General features: G+C 38.5%; 1 pseudogene; it reads right to left on the bottom strand.

Annotated features, from left to right (window-relative positions):
* Positions 1 to 769: 769 nt before the first annotated feature.
* On the bottom strand, positions 770 to 1,529 carry LOC102875921 (annotated as a pseudogene).
* Positions 1,530 to 7,463: the final 5,934 nt, after the last annotated feature.

Raw genomic sequence — 7,463 nt, 5'->3', positions numbered from 1 at the left:
GTACAATTGGATAGATATGGAGAAAGGACCCAGACCTAGCGCACAACCTTCCCAATATTTTTGTCCTCCGAAAATGTTCTGCATTTATTTACATACATTTTAAACAGTTATTATAGGAAAATATTTCCCTACCCTTTGTCATATATTTAGATTTCTCTGTGAATGAAAGATTGAAATTTAGCAAATTCAAGTAGTTTAACTATGATCTCTTTATTTCCCAGAGTGTTCACTAAAATGGGCTTGCTGCCTTTCCTCACCTTTCCCTTTGAGCAGAGAAACAAAAGTTGTAAGGGCAGTAATTTAATGATAAGACGTCAAAATGAGTGTTTTTTCACCCCGTTTCTTAGTTCATACCGGAAGGTAGACAGACACAGAGCTGGTACTGAGAAATGTAGAATGAATATTTTTTGGATGAGATGGCCAAAAAATTAAACATTAACTAAAAGAAAGCAGAAAAACCATTGTGGGCAGGGCAGTACCATTCCATTCCTGACAGTAAAAAGCAGGATTCTCTAACACTTTCCTACTATCTCTATAGATACATTTTGTTGGTAAGAGAAAATTTTAGAGCTAATATCAGAAAAATACGAAGTGAATCCTTTTTGACATTAGCGGTTTATGCCACTAGCTATTTTAAAAAGCAGATCAGGGCACTGAATTCCTTTGAAACGTCAGGACTCTAGTTAAAATATCTATTCCCTATTGGTGTTCATTTATATTTTGCTTTGTTGATACACTCTCTTCTGAGCCAGAAAAGTGACTAGCAACTCTAAAAACAATCAGTCAATTTCTTAAGTTCCTTAATAAAGAGCAACTCTGATTTTAGTTCTTTTACAAGGAATTGGCTTCTGCTCAGCTTCCCTTTTGCCCTGAGGGAAGCCAACAGGTGACCTTTATGCCATACTTTTCCTCCGGAGTTTCTTTAACCAGAATAGGGACAAACTCTGGGCTCTTGGGAGTACTAGGAAGAAGGGGGACACTTGGAATGCTGTTTTCCCTCTGATCTGGGGGAGCGAGTTCTTCCCTCACAGGAGAAGACTCTGGAGGTCTGGATATTTGGTGGAATAAACATGTAAGCTGAGTTTTGAAGTGTGTGTACTGACAGCTCCCCAGAGCTTTGGGTACTGAGCACCGTAACTAAAGGTCTTCTGGAAATGTGATTTTCTGACTGATGGGGATTCTTCCTTACTAATGGAATGCCTCTTCTCAATGTCTCTGAACTGGAAGAAGTCTGTGGACTCTTCAAAAGTTAGATGTGGAAACTTGGAGATGGTAGATTTACGACTTGAATGTCTTGCCTGGTCTCCATGGTGATGTTTCTGGTAAGCATGAAACAGCTTTCTGTTGTTGTATCAAACTGAGACAATACTCAAGAAGTGACGGTATTGTGGACAAAGGTTTGCTGGGCACCTGTCTAGGGTGGCTGGGAGGTTGCGGAGATCCATAGCGGTGTTTGGAGCCCTCCGGTGGTTGTTGGTGAAACAGCAATGGAGCTGAGAGTGCTGTCTGCGTTTTTTTCTGGGAGACATCAATAGGTGAATGAAGAGCAGTTAATAACCACATGATGCTGGTTTCAGTCAGGTGGAAGGTGGGCTCCAATTCCAATTCATGCCCGCTGGGCCGGGCGGGGTCCGGGTCCGTGTCGCCTCTCAGCACCTGGCCACCATTCTCGATTTTAAAACTAAACCATGCAGTATTCCTTTAATCTGTTGGGAGAGCAGCATCTAGGCCTCTAAGTATATGTTTCCATGAGGATGATTCCCATTCTTGAATTCCCATTCTTTTCAATGTTAGCCATAATTTGTTCTGATATATACAGTCAAATGTCTCTGCATAGTCAATAAAACATAAATAAACATCCTTCAGCCAAAATCCTCTTGACACCAGTAATATCCCTGGTGCCATGGCTTCTTCTAAATCCAGCCTGAACTTAAGGCAGTTCTCTGTTAATGTATTATTTGGGGCATTTTTTTGGATGATCTTTAGGAATATTTTGTTTGTATGTGGTATTAATGATATTGTCTTATCATTTCCACATTCTGTTGGATCATCTTTCTTGGGAATGGGAACAACTATGGATCTCTTCCAGTCAGTTGGCTAGACAGTTATCTTCCAAATTTCCTAGCATAGACTGGTGAGTAAGTCCAGGCCTGTGTCTGTTAGTTGAAACATGTCAATTAGCAAATATTCCATTAATTCATGTGGCCATTTTGGCAATCTTCAATGCAGCCTGAACTTCTTTCATCACCATTGACTTTTTTTCTTAAAGAAAATTTTTCTTTTATACTGGATTACTTACAAAGTTTGTATACATTGTTTTCACACCAGATATTTCGCATTTCCTTTACCCACCCCACCACTGACTCTTGATCACATGGTATGTTCTGAAATACTTCAGTGTCAACCAATTCTTTTTGGTACAGTGACTCTATATTCCCTTCATCTTCTGTTGATGGTTCAGCTTCAGCATTCAAGATTTTTCCCATTGTATCTCTCAGTGTTGCAATAAGCCTTGAATTAATTTTCCATTCTTTCAACTTTAGAAAAGCTGAGTGAGTTCTTCTTTTATTCCTCAACTCCAGCTCTTTGCACATTCCATTATAATGGCTTGCTTTGTCTTTTTAAATCTTCTGTTCATTCCTTACCCTGTTTTTTAAATATTGGTTTGTTATGCAAAATTCTTATACATTGTGTTTCTTTTGTATAGATTGTGTTTCATGCACTCCTTCATTCACATTGTTGCATACTATCATCCTCATACACTGTGTTTCGTAAAATTAATCACCACTGATCCATGCCCACCATTACCCCACCTTTCCAGATCCCTACTAAATCTCTAATTCTTTCACCTCCTCACTCTGCCCACCAAAGTCTGTGACCTCAAGCCTTCCCCCCTTCCCAAGCCCCCCTCTTCCCTCCACCTTCCCCTTTTAGACTTTTGTACACATCTTACTAGTAATCCTTCTATATTTACAATAATGGTCTTATGCAGTTGTCCTTATGAGCCTGAGTTAGTTCACTGAACATAATGCTCTCCAGACTCTTCCATGTCATATAGTCCAGGCCTGTGTCCAGGCTTCTGAATGCTGCAGAATTTTCCATGGTATGAATATACCACAATTTCTTGATCTGTTGATTTATTGATAAATTTTTGGGCTGGTTCCATTTTATTCCTATTGTGAATAATACTGCTATGAACATCGGTGTACACATCTCTTTTCGTGTTTCAATTTCATTTTCCTTGTGGTATATTCTATGCAGTGGAATGGAATACTTAGGTCATACAGAATGTCTACTTTAAGCTTTTTGAGGAAATGCAAAATTGCCTTCAAGAGTGGTTGTATCATTTTACAATCCCACCAACAATGTATGAGAGTTCTAGTCTCTTCACATCCTATCATTTATTGCTTGCTGTCCTATTAAACTTTGCCACTGCTACTGGGGTGAGCTGGTATCTAATGGTGGTTTTAGTTTGCATCTCTCTTATTGCCAATGATTTTGAGCATGTGTCTGCTAGCCAGCTGAATGTCTTCCTCTGTGAAAAGTTTTTCCTATGTCTTTTGCCTATTTGTAACTGGGTTATCAGTCTTTTTTTTGGTGGAGGCCCTACTGTTTGTTGTTGTTGTTGATTGCCTTCAAGGTGAGCACAACTCAGAGAGACCCTATGAACAAAAGGCTTGAAGCCCCTCTACAACTATCAACATTTATCAGAGTTCATGGAGTTTCCGGATGCATGCTATTTAGGAAGTGGATGCCACTCTTCCTTCCTATAGGAAGCCGTATAGGATTCTGTAAATTATTAAGAGACCATTGTCTCTTTTAGTATGTTTTCTTTTCAGCCTATTGGTAAAGGTGTGTTGTGTTTTGTTTTTTTTAATGCACACAGGGGCTTAATCTTTTGGAGGTCTCATTCATCGATGTTATCTTCTCCTAGTTGTGCATTTCTGGCTGTATTTGCCAGCCTCTTTTATACCATAGGCTAGGCCTTTCTATGTTTGGTTCCATTTTGCCTCCTTTAATCTTTATGGTTTTGAGATTTACCCCTAGGGCTCTGATTAATCTTGAGTTATTTTTGTGTATGGTGTGACATGCGTATCCTGCTGCAGCTTTCTGCAGGCTTAAGTTCAGTTTTGCCAGCACCAATTGTGAAAAGGTTGTTGTTCTCCATTTAGTTGGATTTGTTTCCTTGTCGGACACCAGCTGAACTTAGTCGGATGAGTTAATTTCTGGATTCTCATTTCTGTACCATTGATCTATGTGTCTGTCATTGTACCAGTATCATGTTGTTTTAGTTATTATGACTGTGTAGTAGGGTTTGAGATCATTCTTGTTTTTCAGAAGTGCTTTGCTTACTTGAGGTCTCTTTCCTTTCTAAATAAACGTCCCAACTGCCATTTCAATCTCCTTGAATAAGGAATTTGGTATCTGTATCGGAATTGTGTTGGACAGGTAGATTTCTTTTAGTAGGACTGTCATTTTTAATATACTGAGTTTTCCTCTCCATGAACAGGGAACATTCTTCTATTTTTTGAGGTCTCTTATTGTTTCTCTCAGGAGTATTTTGTAGTTTTCCTTATAAAGGTCTTTCATGTCTCTAGATAGGTTCACTCCCAAGTACCTCAATATATGGTTGGATAAATGTAAATAGTATTGCTTCCTTAGTTTCCTTTTGTCTCCTTGGTTACTGCAGAGGAATCCCACTAATTTTTGTTTCCTGTGCCTTTTGTATCTTGGTCTTGTTCCTGTCACTCTACTAACTTGTTCTACTAGGTCTAAGAGTTCTTTGTTGAGTTCGTGGAATATTCTGTGTACCCTATCATATCCTCTGCATATAACAACAGTTTTAATTGGTGCATTTAGTACATTCAAATGAAGTGTGATTATTGACAGGCAAGGTTTTATCACTGCCATTTTGCTGTATTTCTTCTTCTGTTGTTTCTGGATACTGTGGTCCATCCATTTTCCTTAAGTGTCTCTGTGGGAAGGACTTCCCTTAGAACATCTTGTAGAGTTAGTCTTGTTTTCACAAATTTCTTTAGCTCCTAGTTTTCTGCAAATTAACTCCTTCATTGTTCTCCTTCATATTTAATGTACAGCTTTGCTGGGTACAGGATCCTTCAGGTGGATGTTTTCTTTTGACCTCCTGTATGTTGTCTTCTTGTTTGCATATTGTCCCATTATCTACTTGCTTGTATGGTTTCTGCTGAGAAATCAGAACTTAGTCTAATTGGTTCTCCTTTATACAAGCTTCTTTGTTTTTCTCACACTGATTTTAGTATTCTATCCTTATCTTTGATTTTGGAGAATTTGACTACGTCTTGATGTTTTTCTTTTTTGGGTCCAGTCTGTTGGGGTTCACTGAATTTCTTGAATGTAGATTTCCTTGTTCTTCATAATGCCTGGAAAGTTTTCTTCTAGTACTTCTACAATTTTCTCGTTTTGATGTCATTCACATGATTCTAATGTTTTCCTCATTTTCCTTCCATTTCCTGTTTCTTCTTTTAGTATATTCCCATTTAGGTTCTTGTCTTCCTGTTCACTGACTCTCTGTTCCATCTTTTTTGTTCTGCTTTTTTTTGGGTCCCTCCAGCATGCTGAAAGCTCATGCTATTTTAATCTTAATATTCTAAATTGTGTTTTCAATGCATGTCAGTTCATCCCAGTACTGTATTTGGCCATACCCTGTCTTTTGTTGGTGTTTAATTTCTTCTATCTTCTTTTTATCTATATTATTAATCCTTTCTTCCATCTTTTGCTATTTCTTCAGTAGCTGTTCAGATAACTCCATTGTTTTTCTTCTGGTTCTCTCTCTCTCTAGGGCATCCATTTTATTTATGGTTTCCATTCATTCTTCCATTATTTGTACTTTCTTCCATAGCTGTTCAAGTGACTGACTGCATGACAATATATTTCTTCTGACTCTGTCTCTGGAGCATTCCCTGTCCTACAATACGCTCTTGTTATTTTTATTTTAAGAGAAGGCTTATTTTGGGTGTTTTGGGGTCGGTTTTTGTTGTTGTTGTTGTTTTTAATGTTTGAAGCTGCCTGTTACTTTCTTGACATTATGTGAAGGAGGGTTTTTTTGGCATGTGTTAGGCCATTTCTATTGGATATGCATAAGTTGTTCACAGTTATTTATATTGCTATTAATTAGTTGCCAACTTAAAGTGTTTCGTTTATGAGGGAGGGCAGTTTGCTATGCCAGGAGTCTTCTCTAGGTGTATACAGTGGGAAAGCTCCCTTTCCTAAGATCCTTCGAATTCTCTTTGGAATGCACTGCAGCCTTACAAGAATCTTACCTGACTGCTGCTCACCTCTTCTAAAGTGTGAAGTTGTCCACCTCTTCTTAAGTAAAAAGTCTCTCTGTTCTTGTATGCAGCTTGGTGGAGATCTCTCCAGTCTGCTCCAGCTTTCTCTAGTTTGTGACTGTCCTTGGTGATGTTGATAAGTACAGAAGCCAGAGACCGCTTTCCTCTGACAGACAAATGCACTTCCTGTCTGGTGTGGGATTCAATGAGCAGGGCTCTACCTGTTGGTTGGCTGCCCTCTCAGTTCTCTGTTCATCTCTTTTATTTGGCATCTCTTCCTTTTGTTTTGGTTTCTTGATGTTCTAGTAAAATTCTCAGAGTAATTTCTGATAACTAGTTTGTTCTTTTCTTCCTCCTCTGTCTCTGTAATGACTTTTTGCTCTCTTCATTGATGAGATCTTTGATATCAATTCATCTGGTCTTTGACTAATAGTGTTTAATGCCTCAAACCTATTCTGAAATGATTTTCCAATATAGGAGGGATAGAATCCAAGTTGAATTTTGGGTCTTGTGGATTTTTGTTTGTTTGTTTCTTCAATTTCAGTTTCCTTTCACATGATTGATAGTCTATTCCACAGTCTGCAACTGGTCTAGATTTGACTGCTGATATTGCACTTGTTTAATGATTCTTTCTATAAATGTACTCAGTCTGATTCCTGTGCAGTCCATCAGGTGAAGTCCATGCATATAATTGTTGTCTGTGTTTCTTAAAAGAAGGTTGTTTGTGATGACTAAATCCTTGAACATCTAAAATTCAATCATTTATTGTCCAGTCTCATTTCAGGCCCTGGATCCATAATTTCCAACTACCTTTCCTTCTATTAAAATGGAGTCAGGGTAAGAGATTTATTGGAAAGTGAACCACTAGTAGTTGATCCACAGTATGTATGGCTGATTATACCAGTATGGTGTAGGATTTTCAGTGGCTGTGACCTTTCAGTACAGATTATGAGGCCTTCCCTGTGAGGTGCCTCTGAGTGGCCTACTACCTCCACCTTTTCTATAAGTCATCTAGTTCCAGCACTCGGGAACCATTAAAGAATTGAGCAAGGAAAGCCTTCAGATCATGTTGTTCTGATACCTATGTTTGCAGGATCAAGTTGGAGAATGTAAATCTGCAAAGGAAATGTAACCAAGTCTCAGCTCCTTGTTGTT

Source organism: Elephantulus edwardii, unplaced genomic scaffold (genome assembly GCF_000299155.1).
Source record: "Elephantulus edwardii isolate Elephantulus edwardi_28Jun2011 unplaced genomic scaffold, EleEdw1.0 scaffold00059, whole genome shotgun sequence".
NCBI lineage: Eukaryota > Metazoa > Chordata > Mammalia > Macroscelidea > Macroscelididae > Elephantulus > Elephantulus edwardii.
Note: the sequence above shows the minus strand (reverse complement) of the source record. Positions and strands in the feature narration are given on the sequence as shown.